At 46.8% G+C, this 16,951-nt stretch overlaps 1 protein-coding gene, 1 long non-coding RNA gene and 1 other non-coding gene across 8 annotated transcripts in view; 2 read left to right on the top strand and 1 right to left on the bottom strand.

The window, feature by feature from the left end:
• Sema5a (semaphorin 5A) overlaps positions 1–12,011 on the bottom strand; it is a 450,819-nt gene extending 438,808 nt beyond the window's left edge. For 2 of the 5 annotated variants that reach the window (XM_021733399.2, XM_040272850.2), the window contains exon 1: positions 11,510–12,011. The gene's annotated coding sequence lies outside the window, so the exon portion shown is untranslated. Of the gene's footprint in view, positions 1–11,255; positions 11,477–11,509 lie in introns of those variants that run through there. The other 3 variants (XM_021733404.2, XM_021733403.2, XM_021733400.3) reach the window with 2 other exon arrangements.
• A 10-nt stretch (positions 12,012–12,021) lies between these two features.
• Positions 12,022–15,087, top strand: LOC144365701 (uncharacterized). Of its 2 annotated transcripts, XR_013424506.1 has the most exons (3): positions 12,078–12,425; positions 14,629–14,784; positions 14,949–15,087. It is a non-coding gene; the product is annotated as an uncharacterized LOC144365701 (long non-coding RNA). The 2 variants fall into 2 exon arrangements; XR_013424505.1 differs by lacking the exon at positions 14,949–15,087 and having other exon boundaries at positions 12,022–12,425; positions 14,629–14,834.
• LOC120886026 (small nucleolar RNA SNORD123) lies at positions 14,474–14,543 on the top strand. The gene has a single exon (XR_005728804.1). It is a non-coding gene; the product is annotated as a small nucleolar RNA SNORD123 (small nucleolar RNA).
• Positions 15,088–16,951: the final 1,864 nt, after the last annotated feature.

Genomic DNA, 16,951 nt, shown 5'->3' with positions numbered 1-16,951 from the left:
AAGACAGGGAAAGCCAGCGTGGTCTTTATTTAGAGCAAAACAAGACAAGACCAAATGGAGCCGGCATCCTCGGAGCTCAGTGGGGCTTCCCTAGCTCCCCTGCCTCTGTCACCCGAAACCAACCGCTCAGCGGGGGTGTGGCCCTCTGCAGAACCATGAGCTAGAGACTAGAGCTGCACCTTGCAGAATTTCTCTGACCGATGCCCTCTGATCAGAGATCATGACGATATTCCAGAAGAAAAGAAGCAAGAAACCAGGCACGAGGAGACAAACTGAGGTTTCCCGGAAGACCACCACGGGTGGCTCGGGTCAGAGAGGAAAGCTGGGTGGGACTTCTCTTTCCTAAATGCACCCCAAAGCCTCTCCTACTTCCCTTCACCAGCCAAAACTGACAAACCAAATAAGCCCACGGCATTCAAATTTGGAGTGAGTTTCTGTTACAATTTCTACATATGAGAAAGCAATCCCTTTAAACACTCTGTGAACACGGGCAGACGTCCCACCTCCCCATCCCAACCTGGGGTAGTCCACTGTTGGTACTCTCCTCCTCACTCTGGGCAAGGTGGTTTTCCCTCCTGTCACGGACCAAGTTCAGAACATGAATTTCCTTGAGCCCAACTTTATAAACAATCCCTCAACAGAGACGCTGATGACTTCCAGGTATTTTCATTGGCACGGTGCAGGACCAGAGTAAACCCTGGCTGTTGTCCTGACTCATCGGTTCGCAGCTTCAGACACTGAAGTCAAGCATTTATATTTCACTATGTTTTGGATATGGTTTGTGCCCCAGGATTCGTGTGTTGAAAGCTTTGTCCTCAGGGTGGGGGCACTGAGGTGTGGGACCTCTAAGGGGTGGACCCTACTGCAAGGTTGCTACTGGATCTGGTTTCCTGTTACACCATGAGATCACTTTCTCTCCCTGCTGCCATTATGATGCTTCTGCCATGAGGTTCCACCACCGTCAGCCCATAACAGTGCTTTGCCTACTCTATAAAGTTACCCAGCCTCACGTATTTGAGCGCAGTAGTGGAAAATGGACTAACACACATTTACTCGGTGGAGTGATGAAAAGTGACTTTTCTGCAGATTCTTGGATCAGGAATAAGTGAAGTGTGGACCATTGAGAGGCCTTCTGCTGCTCCCACCTCTCAGATGTATCCTCGCAAGATCCCCTCTATGAGCACTTAGCAGGCTTTCCTCTATACCAAAATAAGCCTCCAGGAGATGGGAACTCAGCAGGTGGGCCTGGGGAAATTGCTCAAAGTTAAATAACATTTGCAGGCGTAAGCTTTCAAGTGAATGAATCTTTGTGATTCTTGCTTGCCAGCTTGCAGTTTCCTGAATGATTTCTTTGCACAAGCTGGTGATGGGACCTAGGAATTCCATCACTGCTGGCAGACGGAAAGTAAATTTGGCTCCAGGCCTGACTTCGGAGTCGGCTTGGAAAGCTGCAACCGCCAACACACGCTGCCTGGACTTGCCCAGCCGTTCAGGGCCCTCCCCTCAGACCCCCACCTGAACTCCCCCCACACGCCTCCATGGCCATTACGCAACATGCACTCAGGGCGACAATGTTAGGTGTGGAAAGCACCACCAGAAGGGGTGCACTGGAAGAAAATACAGGGTGGATAGGAAGACCTGGAAATACTGTGAACTCAGGTCTTCTTACCTGCCCCGCATCACCTTTGAGGTTTGAGCAAAGGAACTGAGAGTGATTAAAGTAGAGAGGAGGAGAGCCCTGGGGCTCAGACTCCCCCACCTGGAAGCTGGACTTGAGAATGGAGGGAGCGTGCACTGGCCCCCAGGAGCAGACACCTTCTCCTCTCAGCTCAGGGCCACCAGCCAGCATGACACTGTGTCAGGATGAGACTGAACAGAATGGCATTCCTGCCAGGCTTACAACCGAACCAGATGAGACCCGGCCTCTCTAAGCCAACACAAAGCCAACACCAGGAACAAGACCACCAGCAAAAGAACGTGCCAACCCGGCTTCCTGTCAATCAACAGCAGCTCGGGACCCCGCAGCTAAGGGGCCAGACACTGCCGACACCAGACAGGGTCAGACACAGGCGCAGAACCTGGAAATGCCCCTTTACCTGGCGGAGGCAGGGAGGAAGGCTTGGTGCAAACCTTTCTGGTGAAGGGAGAAAATAGTTAAAAGTACTTCAGGATTAGCAGAGAAACCCCCAGAGGGGGGCGTTGAAAAGGAGGCAAAAAAAAAAGAACCCCCTGATAGAGGGGGAAATCATGGAAAGATGTTTGGAAACAGCCCTGCTAAAAAGGATGAGGAACATCAATCTAGAATTCTCCTCTCCAACTCGACATCTGCTCTCCTTGATGTGGACAAAGATTGACCTCTGGGCACGGGACCCCTTACTCTGTAAAACATGATTTTTATTTTATATTTATAGCCTGGGAATATTTAATGAAAATAAATAAATAAAATGTCTGCCTTTAACTCTTGGCTCTAACTTTTAAAGTGTTATCTTTCACTGAAACGTTGGTAAATATACTCCAATTGTAAACTTCAGGACAAAGACAGGAGAAAAGGGGATGCCCACCAATGTGGGGGCTGAACACATCTTCCAAGGCTATGAAGCAAACAGACATCCAAGGTCCTTCCCCGTGGGCCACCGGAATGAAGCTACAGTCCTGTACATCTGAGAGTGTCTAAAATCAAAACCTCCAGCACTCAAAACACTAGAATGTTCATCAGAAAATTAAATGGCTAGAAAAAAGTAAAAGTCATCAACAGCAATGTCTGCTGCACCTTATCCACTTGGGACCACGTTGTCCTCCTCTAATCCTGCCCAGAATGTCACCTGTGACTTCAGCCACCATTCAGCTATCCAGACCAGGTCAGTTCAACCACTGCCTAGAGGAGAGTTTAGAACGAGAAATACCGCACCATTTTCTCACTCTTTTTCAAAACTAAACATCTGTCCGGGTAACATGGAAATGACTCTAATCGCAGAACCAGCCCATCTGTTTACGGGAAAGCATCGCTAGTTAACTTTGAAATCTGGAGAACATTAGCTCATTGGAAATGAAAGAAAATAAACCCAAACCAGAAAAGAAGTACAGTATCTTATTGACCAACTGAAATCATTCAAAGTGGAATCAAAGATGCAAATGCCCCCACCCCGGTTACCTCCGATGAGCAGGAGGAAACACATGCGACCTCATAAATAACCCCTTAGCACTCACACAGGGGAGCGATAATTTAGAACCAGTGACAGAGAAACACGGTCACTTCATAAACATCACTCTTAATGTGCTTCCAGGCTGGGCTGCTTGTCCAAGAAGAGACAAATTCAGAATGAGCCAGTCAGAGTTGACATGGGTAAGAAGTCAATAAGACTCCTGCGTTCGGATTTAAATCTCCCTCCATCTCCATTTCTCCCTACAAGGACTGAAGACATGAGGCTTGTGAAAACACTCCCTGCATCATCCCAGGGCAGGATAAAAATAATCTCTTCCTAGTGAGGAGATGTGTCTGAACTCTGAAGTCCAGCCAGCCCGAAAGCCACGCCGGGCGTTTCTGGAGCACAGACTGCCTGTGCCAAGGTAAACACGCCCCCAGAAAGTCACCATGTGGAAGCCAACTGGTGTGGGGACAGCAAGGTGCCCACGAGAGAGCTGAGAAGCTCGGTGGCAGGAGGCAGAGAGGCTTCTCCGGCACTCAGCAGATGGAAGTCGCAATAAACAAGACACTGGCACCCAGAGACAGCGCAGAGCGGGCAAGAGGCAGACCCACCCAGACTCTCGACCCACAGCCTGCTCCCAGGCTTCGCGCTGGAATGCAAAATGTGACAAGCGGAACAGAAAGGGCTAGAAGTGACTCTGTAACACCCCCTAAGAGGACCAGAAGCACACTCACCTTTCACACTCAGGTGGGCCATTTAAAGGCCAGCACGCTGCACTGGGTCAGAAGTTTCCTTCCTCACCTGCCAAACCAAAGGCCCTGCCCGGAAAGCCTCTGGGAGCACAGGGGAGCCACTGTGAACTGGCCCCACCAAGGACATGGCCTCATCAAGTGAGCCGAGCTACACCCGGGGACTCCTGGCCTTCGCCTCCATTGACACAAGGAGACTGCGGTTGTCCCACGTCCCCCTGAGCTATGTCTATAAAACATCATCAGCCTCAGGAAAGACGAGCCACGGGGGGAGTCTGGTCTACCCGACTTCCAATGGCCAGGGCGGCTGATTAGTTTAATTGATTGACTTAACGTGGTTCTGTGGTCTCATTGCCAACAGCCTGAGTTTGCTTGTATCCATGACAGAGGTCCCAATCCTGGGGCACTGCATCAGAGAAGTGGTCATCTCGGGGACCAGTGGCCCTGGGCACTCTGCTCGGAAACACAGAACAGAATTCCCAGGAAGTGCAGCAGGATTTGTGTTTGGGCCACTGGAGGTTTAACTTATTCCAGCTTTAGAGATTCCGTCCAGATTGCCTTTTTTTTTTTTTTTTTACCAGCTCCATTGAGGTGTAACACACCATAAAATGTACCCTCATAAGTGTACAATTCAGTGCTTTTCAGTAAATTGACAAAGTCATGCTACCATCTCCACAATCTAATTTTAGACATTTCCATCATCCCTAATAGATCCTGCCTGTCCATCTGTATCTCTTCCAGTTCCCGCCACTAGCCCCAAGCAAACACTCGTTCGATTTCCATCTTAGGTTTTCTGGACATCTCTACAAAGGGAGCTGTAACAGGTGGTCTTTTCTGGCTGGCTTCTTTCACCTACCATGATATTTTAAGGTTCACACATCTTACCACATATATCAAGAGTTTGCTTGTTTTTCTGCTGAGTAGCAGCTTTTTGTATGTATGCACCACATTATGTTTATCCGTTCACATCTGAACTCATTGGATCTACACATCCAACTAATGACAAGGCTTACTGTCTTGGTCTCAGAAAAAGAATAAAAACCCTGCCACATTTCTCAAATATTCTAGAATATCTCAAATCTGTAACGTGTGAAAATATGTAACAAAGAAACAATTTGTTCTCTTGGAATTTCTGTGGGTAGGCGAGGAACAGTTTTAATAAGTAAACAACATCCCTGAATTTCAATTTTCAAATGTTTTGGTACACATAAAATATTTTTATGCTGATTTCCAAGTCAAGCAAGGTCATCGATGCATTTAACAGGCAACTACTTATTGTGCAATTAGCCCTGGTATTAGAATAAGTAAAGGGCACGGTCTTCCTACCCCTAGCTTTCAAACACATTTGTATTTCAAGACTATGCTAATAACTCAATTTGGAGATATTTGAAATATTTTTCTTCATATGAAGAATATAAATAGTGCTTATCATCCATGGTTAGCAGAAGTCTGTGTAAGCCATAGTCCTGTACCAAGGACCTTCTGTTGCAGCTGGTGCTACATAAGCATTACAAGAAGGGCATTCAGCCAAGCGTTCACTCAGCCAGTGAGGCCTTGTGTGTGCCAGGCACTGTCCTAGGCCCTGAGACACAGCTCATGGCTGTGTCTCAACTGTCTCCTAAGCTAACCTTCTCTGTTGGGGAAAGGCTTTAAGAAATAAACACCATGTGTGGGACGGAACAACGTGCAGTGATGCGGAAAGTGCAGAATAAGGGACGAGAGAAGGGGAGATGCTAGCTTAGGTGGTGCTATTTGGAGACTTTTTTCTGAAGAGGGGACCCTGGAGCAAAGGCCTCAGACAGACCTAGAGCCTCCCATTTCAACAAGAGGATCTGTACCAAGAACAGGCAGCTAGAAGGAGGTGGAAGGACACAGGGACAGTGGCCACAGTTAAGTGGTCACCCAGCCATGGTCACATCTCCCAGTCCCGGGTGCACGTCCTTGCCCCCACCCCACAAGCCCTTCCATCCCTCTGTGGGGTCCCAAGCCTGAGGGCCCTGCTGAGCCTCAGCGGCAGAAATGAGACCAGCGTGGCCCACGTCGGGCAGGCAGCCAGGCTTGAGTTCCTCTCTAAGCCCTAATTCCCAGACCTTGCCTCCTTCCCTCAACCAGCTCTCCACTTCAAAATCTCTAGCCTCGTGCTCTGTGCTATCCTTCCCAAGGCCCTGCCTGGCTGACCAAACGCCTGGCCGCTGGCAGAGAAGTCCTCCCCCATTCCCCATCTCCAACTCCACTTGCCACCCACTTGAGGGGCAGGTTCTCCCAGAGTCACAACCCAATGTGCAGGTGAGATTCCGACACACCCTGGCTCTTGGCCACCTCAGAGTCCATCTGAATGGTCCAGCCACTCTGTGCAGGACCCCCAGAGCTTCCACCAGACTCTATGAGTCACACAGGGAGGATGATGTCATTCACTGTCACTTTTTCCCACCCACACCACCCATTTCCAGCTGCCATACATCTGTCTGTCCCTGCCGACACCTCTCCAGCACAGTAAGCACCGTGCGTCCCTTCAGTACCACTCTCCTGCCTGTGGCCTCTGATTCAAGACGGAGGCCTCCTCCACTGTCTATCCAACAAGGGAAAGTCTCCATTAAACCATGGATTTTGGGCAATTCTTCTATTCATCCTTCTAGAACCCTAATTTGTAAAGCCAAATACAGCTAGAACAGACAAGGATTGAGACGACATCTTAGAATCAAATCCTCATTTAGTTTGTACTTATACGTCAACAGGCCTGAATAATGTTGATGACACTATCCGCTGGAGAGAGGGTTAGCATCCAGAACGACTTGGGTTTTGTTTGGTTTCATCATGTTACCAGTTACAAACAACACTCTCAGCTTCACAATCAGTAAAGCTTTACAGCAAATTTAAATCTTGGTCCTATAAGAGTAATCTCAGAAGCCAGTTGTGTTTCTAAAATCTGAGTGGTTGCAGGAGGCCCACAAATGTCTCTGGTCTCCAACATGGTCTACCCACACAGCAAGTCTGGGGAGCTGTGTCCCTGTGACTGCAAACAGCCCTGGAAGCCCTCTACCACAGCTCCAAATGGGCTTTTGTTTGTTTGGGGTTTTGTTCTACAGAAAGGGAAGTTCTTTTGTGCAGAGTTGTATTGGGCGCCAGCCGGTAACTCAGAAGGACTGAAGTTTTAGCGAAGCGCTATCCATTTTATGATTTTGCAGACAAATCACAGGAAACTACTTAGAATTATTATGATTATTTTCTGTTTTCTCTCCCTGGGTACATCACATATCACTGAAAACACCGGAAACCTACGCACTGACTGCAAGAGACTCGAATTCCCATGAGCAAGTTGTCCTTGGGCCCTGATTGTCACTTGCCTGTATTCTATTTATCTCACATCTCAGCAAACACAGTATTACTTCTCCAATTGAGTAGGTTTGTGATAGCATCACTCCGCGGGTTATTTATCATACATATCTGTAATTGAATTACCTATTGCAGTAATGGGATTTACTCTCAAACATACATAAAATTGCAACATAAAATAAGATTGTTCCAGTGTGTTTGTCCTCATCATTCTGCATGAACTCTAGGTCGGCCAATTTCACAAGGAATACATTGACAAATAATGAATGAAAGACGGGAAGATAAAAGATCAGCGGGTTCACAGCCAAACATAAAAGAAACGCATCCTGTACAAAACGTATTCTTTCATAATGTTTCTTTCAGTGCTAATCAGGAAGACAATTCTAGTACACGTGGAGGAAAAGAGTAAAAATGCAGTGACTGTACTCTTTCCAAGTGCATAATAAGTACTATGGAAATATGTTTAGATCTTAGGAAAGTGGGTTTGCTCTTGTCAAACAAACAGTACTCTTGCACAAAAAAAAAAAAGAAGAAGATGACCGTGACTCCTACAGGAAAACGCTCTGGCCTTTTTGAGCTCACTTTCTAATACCCTGCTCCTGGTGACACCTGACTTGTCGTTGAGGGTGCCTGGCTTTAAAAAACCCTGTGAAACGGGGAGCCAGGTTTCCTAAGTTCTGGGATATCGCTAATGGCAAAGATGGACTGTATTAATACCCATAGGTTACAGTAGTGACTTCTCTTGGAAAAAGTCGTCCCCTTGCTTTCATCTGTTTAGTGTGAATTCTGAGTTATTAAAAGTGAAAAGCTTACATATATTCTAGCTTACTTTAATTTTTTTCTTCTTTTTTTCATGATCTAAAATTAATTTTGTGTTTCTAGGTAGCCAGTGTCTGAAAAATTCAGAGAAATAAGTGATGACATTTCCCAAACATACTACCAGCTGCTTCATGAAACTGCTTCCCAAAGAGCTAGTTCTCACCTGTTGAATATATCTCCATGATGCTACCAATCTGCAAGAATCCGAAACAGCAGATTGCCCCCTAGCTATGACAGATCATTTCTGCAGGGCAGCAGAGTGATAAAAACCAGGAATTTTCAACCAGACTTCTTCATCTTAATTTAGAAACTTTACTGGGAGCATATGTGTAAATGTCTATTTTGTCAACAAGAGAAGACAGCATACACATCTTAAAGCATTCATTTGAGGAGTCCAGAAAACAGTTAACTTTCACAATATGAATCTGCAAACAGATGCAGGTAGGATGAAAGGTCCCCTTTAGACACTTTGCACTTTATTGTAACTCAATTTGTTAGACACTGTAATTTACGTTTTTAACATTATTGAACATTAAAACTTGACACCTTGCTACTATAATTATATCCTAAGTAATTTATCTGGGTAACTATAGCAACAATTTCAAAAACATTTTAAAATTTTAAAAAATTGGTATGATTTTAGAAAGAAGACTTATAAAGGATTTAATGCAGGATGTAGGAATGCTTTTCTCAAATAGTTGTGCCTATGCTACTACAAAAATACTTGACTGGAATTTATTACAAAATAATTAACTCAGTCTACCTCACACACCATGTGACTTGGAGTCCAAACCTCTTTCTTGGGATTAGTTTCTGACCTTTGTGAACTCTGGACTTCTTGATCACTTATTTACCTAACAGAATGCCTTTTTATCTTTGGCTGGATATTTGTCAAAGTTCTACTCTCCCCTCCTCCACCTTCCTGTATGTGCATCAGAGGCAAAGCCTCAATTTCAATGACTCCCTGAGAAGAAAAACAAGGACATTCGGAATCCTTATAAACAGTCCCCACGTTAATTAAAGCCATGCAATGGTTCAGATAGGCAGTTCTCCCGACATCAGGAATGGCCGACAGTCCCCAAAGACCGGGCATCTATTTTGAGCAACTAACACACAAGAGAGAGGAAGGTTCATTGGTCTTATCTTTTGTCCCCCAAAAAGACACTAAAAGAGACTCTAAGCCAAAATTCTTATAGATCAAGGAACAGGCTTCAGATGGCCCAGCAACCCTCTAAAACATATGCAAAAACTTGCAAGACTGTGCTTACATTTACTTTAGTCTCATCATCATTAAGTTTTAATAGTCTCTGCACTGGGTCTCCATTTCCTTCGTCTCAGACATGGTGAAGAAATCATTTGAAAACAGCAGTAAAGAACACAGATTTATTTTTACCAAATTCTGAACATCTCAAAAACTTCCTTTGGACAGAGACAAGCTTTCCCACCCATGAGACCAAAGACTGCTCACAGCAAGGATCCTGCAGCTGTTTGTCATTAAAACACTAAGTAAGCTAGTACAATTTATAAAAGGCATAAAATGATTAGCATCACCCATCTACTTCCTATTAAGAAAAGTACCAGTTGGCTTAAAAAACAAAAACAAAACAAAACAAAACAAAAACATGTAAACTAGGTACCAGTTCAGCAACGCCAGAGTCCCACGAATATACAGTGTGTTCATGAGCAGCACAGGGGATGAACTACTATCTCAAAAGTTTTTACAAGAAACAAACTCAAGTGGCCAATTGCATTTAGGACTGCTTTTCCATGTAAACCAATATGAAGCAAGAAATCTGGGGGAATCTTTGTTTCTTTGGGAGTAAACTCAGTCCCTGATGTTACTTCAGTTTTACACCCTTAGAGTATTATCTGCTTTCGCTGAAGTTTGCAAACAAAAGAAATTATGATAAACCTCACCCTCTCTTAAATAATGAAAATAGGATTAATTAATCCTAATTAAGTATTGAAAACTCTTTTCATTAAAGCCTGGTTTTGTCTTTCTGCATCTCCTCATGAAAGACTGTAATTAATAACGCATCTGCTGTTCTCAAACTCCACCGTTATGACAGAGCTCTTCTGGGTAAGCTGTGACACACAATCGTTTTTCTTAAAAATGAGCTGCAACAATTGTTTGCAACTCCTGGTGTTTAATGTACTTGTACGGAGTAGAACTTTATGTCAGTATTAAACGTAACACTAAGTACCTTCAATTTCTTTTTTATTTTTTTTCTGGATAAATACAGTAGTCACAAGGAGAAAGACGAATGTGCAGGCAAGAGTTTGCATGAAAACATCTGTCTCTGCAAGAGACCTTTCTAGTTACAAGACTTGCGTCCATGTTCGCCTGTCATTTCTAACAAGGCAGAAAGCTTTCTGTGGACAGAAGACCAGCTCCTTCCAGCCTCTGCCTCCGCCACGAAATTACAGCAAGAGCTGCCTGGTTCTGCTGATCGCTGCCTGAACCCCCACCCACTCACCGAGGACAGAGCAACTGCCTGTAGCATCCATCCTCTCCTCCTCTCTGAGCGCTCGCTCTCAGCGCCCCCTGCCGGGGTTTTCCGGGACGCCGCGGGAGCAGCAAAGTTAAATCCCAACTCTGGGCAGCCGCATCCAGGTACAAAGCGACCAGGGCACTAGGAGGTGAAACAAGCTTCCCGCCAAAGCCCCGGGAATCGGGATCTGATCGCGCTAGGCCCAGCACTGAGCGCCACGGGCTGTGATACTGGGGAATCACTCCTCCGTCCCAGTCCTCTGCAAATCTTAGAAGGAACATTTCCCTCCGGGGCAAGGAGCCAGAGAATGTTAAATCCGCGGAGCAGCGGAGAGATATCAACAGAAAAGGGGCTCGCCTAGTTGCAGCCCACTGGCAGGCGCTTCCCCAGGCCTCTGCATCTCCGCCTTAGTCGCCTTCATTAACCAAAGAGCTTGGCAGAATTGCGCCCAAGTCCCACTGCCTCCCGGTTCGCGCGCGCGCCGCAAAGCCCCTGTAAACGAGATCCGGAGACGGTGCACTAGCCGGCTGGGCTGCGGCGAGGTGGCAGCTCCCTGATGGAGAAGCCGCGACCGCCGGCCCCCGGCACCCGACAAAGCAATACTGGCCGCTCGCTGGTTGCACACAGATCTCCACTGCGCACCTTTCGGAGGTGTCAGACAGCGGTCCAGTCTCGCCCACAGCCGATTAGCCCACCACGACATTCCCACTCCTTACCTCCACACTCTCAGACCTCTGCAAAGGCGAGAACACAAACTTCGAGCCCGTGCACTAGCTCAACTGTGGGCGCCCCCGCACTGATGGTGGTCCTATTCCAGTACGCGCAGCTACCAGGCTGTCCCCGCCCAGGTGCCTAGAGATCGACCCTATCCGAGATCTACACCACCCACTAGCCAAACGCTGCTGTCCCTGGGTCCCAGCTACAGGCTCAGTCCACCGCCACGCGGGGATCGGGCAGGGAGCTCGCTCACCAGGTGCGGGGCGCGCTCCTCGTGCCAGTCATCCAGCGCCCTGGGGCCCGGAGCGGCTCCTCTTCAGCACCGTGAGAGAGAAGTGGAGGCAGCCAATGCTCTCTGCCACTTCCCCAAAGTCGCCCCCTAATCGTTGTGCTCCACGCTGGGGACCCGCTCGACCTCAAGGAGCACAGAGTTCTTGGGCGCAGGGTCGACCTGCGGATGGGCAAGTTCGCGCCCAGCTCAGGCAACGAACGAGGGGGCAAAGTGGGGTGCCCGAGCCAGCTCCACGGGGTAGCTGCGAGTGGGAGAAGGGAGCACCCCGAGACCTACTGCCCTGGCCCGGGCGCCCCCGCGCAGAATAAGTGGAAGGCTGTGGCCACCGCCGGGCAGGGACCGCGGGCAGCCGGAGGCTGCGGAGCCCACCCGCGGCGGGAGGGCAGCGCGCGGGAGCAGGCGCAGCGAGAGCAGCCGCCGCCGGCGCCGCCTTCCCGGCGAGTAGAGCCGCGCAGGGTGCGCGGGCGGGGAGCGCGGGCCCGGAGCGCGGGGCCGCTTCGCCCCGCCCCCGCCCCGCCCCCGCGCCGCACCTCCTCCTTCTCCTCCCCTCGGGAGTGAAACCCGAGCGCCCCACCCCGCGTCTGACCTCCCCGGGCCCCTCCCCCGGGCCTGCCCCTTCCCGGTTTGGGACCCCTTAGCGCCGAGGGTGCCCCCTGCACCCCAGGAGTTCACTCCTGCCTCCCAAGGGTAAGTTCTCCCGAGCCTTGACTTTTCAAGAACTCCTTCACCGGCCTCGCGGAGACCTTCCGTGGCTCCCCGCCCCCTGTCCCGTCCCTCCGACGTGGCTACATTGCGGGGTGGGCAGTATAAAGGGCCGGAGGCAGCGCGGGCCGAGACCCGAGACGTGGCGCGTCCGCCCTACCCGTCTAGGCTACAGGTACGTGAGTATCCCGTAGTGGGATCGGTGCAGAGGGGTGGGCGGGAGCCACGGGTCCTCTCGGACTCGGAGTTTGAGATTTTGTTCCTCTGTGACATCCTCTTGCGTGCTGAGCAAGAAACTCCTTAACGAAGCCTGGGAGAGTCGCTGAGGGTTCTTGAAAGAGCAGTTTGGGGGTGAGGCTCCCACCTAGTTCAGGCCGCTTTCAGAGAGGTTAAAACAGGGAAATGAACACTTGTGCTGGACCAGGGAAGCAGATCAAAAGATCACCAAATAGCCACGCTGAGCTTAGGCAGAGAAGCTCCATCTAAACCAAAGTCATCTCTTTCCATTCTGGGGCAGAAATTCCCTGTTGCACTTTTGCGAGATGTTTGGGCCTTGCTGATTAAACACTCCTCTGATGAGAAGTTTATAATTGGAAAACAAAGTACCTTTGAAGACTCCTGTAGCTTGATACTTTGTTGCAATTCTACAGCTTTTAAGGAGAGAGGTCAGCTTCACTGGGTTTTAAACTGTGAAAATGGGGGAGTGTTAAAATAATAGGATAAGACAGTAAAACCTGGGTTCTCGGTCCTGTCCTGAATGGTCATAGGTAACCCTTTCCCTCAGGATGGGGGTGGGGGACAGTCTGCATTTTTCCCCCCTTCCATCTATGCTTCAAAGGGTGGCTTTAAGGTGCTCCTGCCTAAGGAAACTATGAATGTCCTCTCTCAAATGCAGTAACATAAGGATGGCCCTATGGTCCAAGTTCACACAGCCGCTTTTAGAGCCAATGCCAGGCCTTTGATGGGTCAGGCAAATACTGAGAACAGTCCTGTACATCCATGGGATTCCATTGAGCTCATCCATGAAACAAAGCTCCATTGCAGGTAGAGCTCATGCAGGACAGAGCAGATCCAAGAGGGGGACAGTAGCATATAAGTTGCCATCAATTTGTCTTTATTTCCCATTATTGTTCTAATGAAAGAAGTGAAACACTTCTGAAGGCGTCCATATAAACCCATTCCATACCCAAATGCCTAGTTTCTCCAACTGGTGATGGGGCTGCCTCGGATGCTTGGGGCCACACTCGGATTTCCTTTAAGAGGTCTGGGAGGAAGTGTCAGTGCTGGCAGCACTGGTAAGCATTCCTCCCTGAGCTGTGCTTCTAGCCTGGTGCGTGGCAGCTGCTGGCTTCTGGGACTTGAATGAAAACCTTAGCACTTCTCCTTTCTGTGCTTGGGGGGGGGGGGGGGCGGGGCGGGCTCCATTCCGGACATTCCGCTTCTCTGGCTACGTGGCAAGGCCTAGGAGCCTCTCTGGAGCAGGCTGCTGGCCAACCTCTTGCCTGGATGCCTGGTGAAGGCGGGGGTGGGGGGCTGGGGGGGGAACCTCTGCTTTATGCTGAACCCTACGTCTCTCAGATGGGCAGCTCAGAGCTCATGCAGGGGAATGAAGACCGAAATTAGGACCAAATATGTTTAGCAAACTTTTCCTTGCCTCTTAAAGTAGTAGTTGAAAGCAGCCAACACTTTCTTTTTCTTTTTAATTTAAGAAAAAGAATTTCTTAACATTCAGAGTTAAGCAGTGGAAAGAGGACTTCTTAACTAGGCAAATTAAGTAATTCTATGTTATCTGGGGAGTGGGGGATTCAGTTTTGTTGTTTCAGGTTGTACTGAACCATCCTTAAAAGAATGTATTTTAGTGATAATTAACTACAAATTACTAATAATTAGCAGGGAAATAAATGATAATTTAGAGTGCATTCTTGGCTTAAAATGAAACGAGTGTCAGCTGAGGATTGTTGTTTGACCTGACTCTCTTTAAAATTATTTTAAAGTATACAGAGTTAGTTCCTTTTTCTAAATGAAATTTCCTTTCCTTTTTCCTTTGAAAAAGACTTGCTCACCTACATTAAGCTGCTTCTCATCACATTGTACAATTAAGGGTAGTCCTTTTTAAACAAAAACTGTTTAGTCCTCTTCAAAATAGAAATACAGTCCTCCCTAATCTGCTTCAAGTGAACCATGCACATGAGGTCAATGAATGAGATGACCAAAGGGACACATGGTGAAAATGATGAATTCTGGGGCACTGATTCATATGACTTGAAAAATGCCATCCATTTCCTGATTCACCACCATCTTGACTCTGAAATATAAAGCATCACTTGTGTCTCTGGACTAATCAGCCAATTCTGTCTTGTCTTTACACCCCTCTCTAGTGCTTGAATTTTGGCCATAAGGTTCAACTGCCAGCCCAGAGCCGAGGAACAGGGTGGGGGCTGAAGGAGCATCACCTGGAGGAGAGGCAAAGATGCTGCTGGGGACCACAAGTGCCCTTTAAAGAAAACCATGGGAGTGGTGGTGTTTAAGATGTGGTAAGACAGTATTAAAATTCTGGAGGAAAAAAAAAAAACTCAGTCCAAAATGTGTGACCTCTTTTCATTTACCTCTTAACTGGATTTTCCTAAAAACGATCGAGGCAAGTGTTACAATTGTCATCCATGCATTTCTCTTTTTATCCCTGGTTTCCTTCTTTTAGATCCATGGCATTTAAGAACTGAGAAGAAAAAGAAAAAAAAAAGAAATTTAAAAGGAAAAAAAAGAAAGCTTGATCATCTGAATTATCCCATCATTTTTTTTTCTTAACACAGCTAGACATTGCTTAAAAAAAAAAAAAAAAAAAAGTGAAGTTTGATGACTCAGTGTGGTTGCCTAGAGCTAGAGCTCTTTTTTTTCCCATATACTATAAATGACTTGGAAGACTCATGATTGTGGCTATAGGTGACACCGTGATGTTCCCCAAAGTTTTGACAGTGAAGAATCTCAAGATGGGGAGATTTCGGGGAACTCTCAGCCCCTACTGCATTCTCTTGAGCTTCACCAAGTTCAGTTTATGGTTCTTTTGCCCCAAGAAGTATGCATGCTCCTCCCATGCTGAGCTCACTCTCTCGGTACTTACTGGTAGGCAGACCAGTTCTGTTCCTAAAGCAACAGCCCAGACTCTTTGAAAGAAAGTGGCCTTGGCACATTTGAGAATGACCACAAGTGAGTCCATATGCTGTGCCAGTCTGCACTGAAGACTCCATCATGGTCCCTTCTCTGGTCCCAAATCAGTAGGAAGAAGGCCATCATGGTCCCTTCACCCGGTTCTACCTACGGCTGCCTCACCCTTCCCAGGTAGAGGGATGTGCTTTGTTGTTGCTGGTTGTTAAATGGAAGCTGATACAGAATGACCTGCCCTCACCATTCCAGGTGAGTTCTTCTCACCTGTGGGTTCTCTTGAATTCATTCCTCAAATGAGAACCACATCCCCCGACCTCATGCCACATTCAAGAAAGCAACCCAGTTAAGTCCAGTGGCCAAAGTAGTGAACAGCTCAAAATGCAGCCACCCAAGTATACATTCAACAAGATGTACTCACTATCAGTTACGGGGGATGTTTCATAGCAGGTTTCTTTTTTCCTTTTTTTTTTTTTTTTTTGTGTGTGTGGGGGGGAGTATATAGCCATCCTTAAAATTTCAGTAAGACATTGTATTTTACTTTAGCTATATATACAGAAAACCAAAGTATGCTAGAAATCTAGAAATAGTTTGCCTTATCTTTGGGGTTATATTTCTAGATATATTTTTCTAGCAACCCAATTTCCTTAAGATAAAATTGGTGTCCTCAAAACAGCCCAAGTTGTCTTTTATAAGTATGGTGCAGGGAAAGGGAAAAATGCTAAGTTTAAAAGATTTTTGGAATATCTACAGGAAATGCAGATGGTTTGTGGCATGAAGATAAAGCATCCGTATGGTTAGCTGAGTGTTATTTTCTGACATTGAGACTGGGATATATCTTAAGTGCCTATGAGTAAAGAATGGGTTTTTTTTTTTTTAAAAAAAAAAAAGATATTTGACACTTATTAATCAATGTCATTTATATTCCTGACTTTGAAACTAGAGCTTTGGGAGGAAATAAGTACCTTTGTAAATGTATTTTCAGAAATAGTGTTCACCCTCCTTAGATTTAGAAGCACGAATTACTGTCTTAGTTTATTTCATCACTTACCAGGGAGATTAACTCATAATGACCTTGAATTCAATGAAAACAATATGTATGAAATTAAACCAAAATGTCTTCTGAAGCAAATCAGTAGGAAGAAGGCCATCAAGGATCCAAAGCCCTTCTGTCAAATCTCATTTCAGACCCCCCTTCTCATTCCCATTATTATGTCCTTGATTTAGCATGTCAGCTTCTCTCATCCAAATACCAACACCTCCTGCAGGTCTGCCTGCCGTCAGTAGTTATTCCCCAAACAGCAGCATCCCCATCACCACCATGCACATACCAACCTTCATAACACTGATTTTATTTAAATTGCAAACTACTTGGTTTTAAAACAAGAACAAAGAACAAAGCTTGCTTGCAGCTAGGTGAGACCATGGAACTTAAGGATCACTAAGACAGGAAGCAAGGTGGAATTTCTTGGAAGGCTTCAACTAACAGGGAATGATCTTTTCTGCCTTTCTTCCTGAAATTTGGTTGTGATAGGTGAAATT

Source organism: Ictidomys tridecemlineatus, chromosome 1 (assembly GCF_052094955.1).
Source record: "Ictidomys tridecemlineatus isolate mIctTri1 chromosome 1, mIctTri1.hap1, whole genome shotgun sequence".
NCBI classification, from domain to species: domain Eukaryota; kingdom Metazoa; phylum Chordata; class Mammalia; order Rodentia; family Sciuridae; genus Ictidomys; species Ictidomys tridecemlineatus.
Note: the sequence above shows the minus strand (reverse complement) of the source record. Positions and strands in the feature narration are given on the sequence as shown.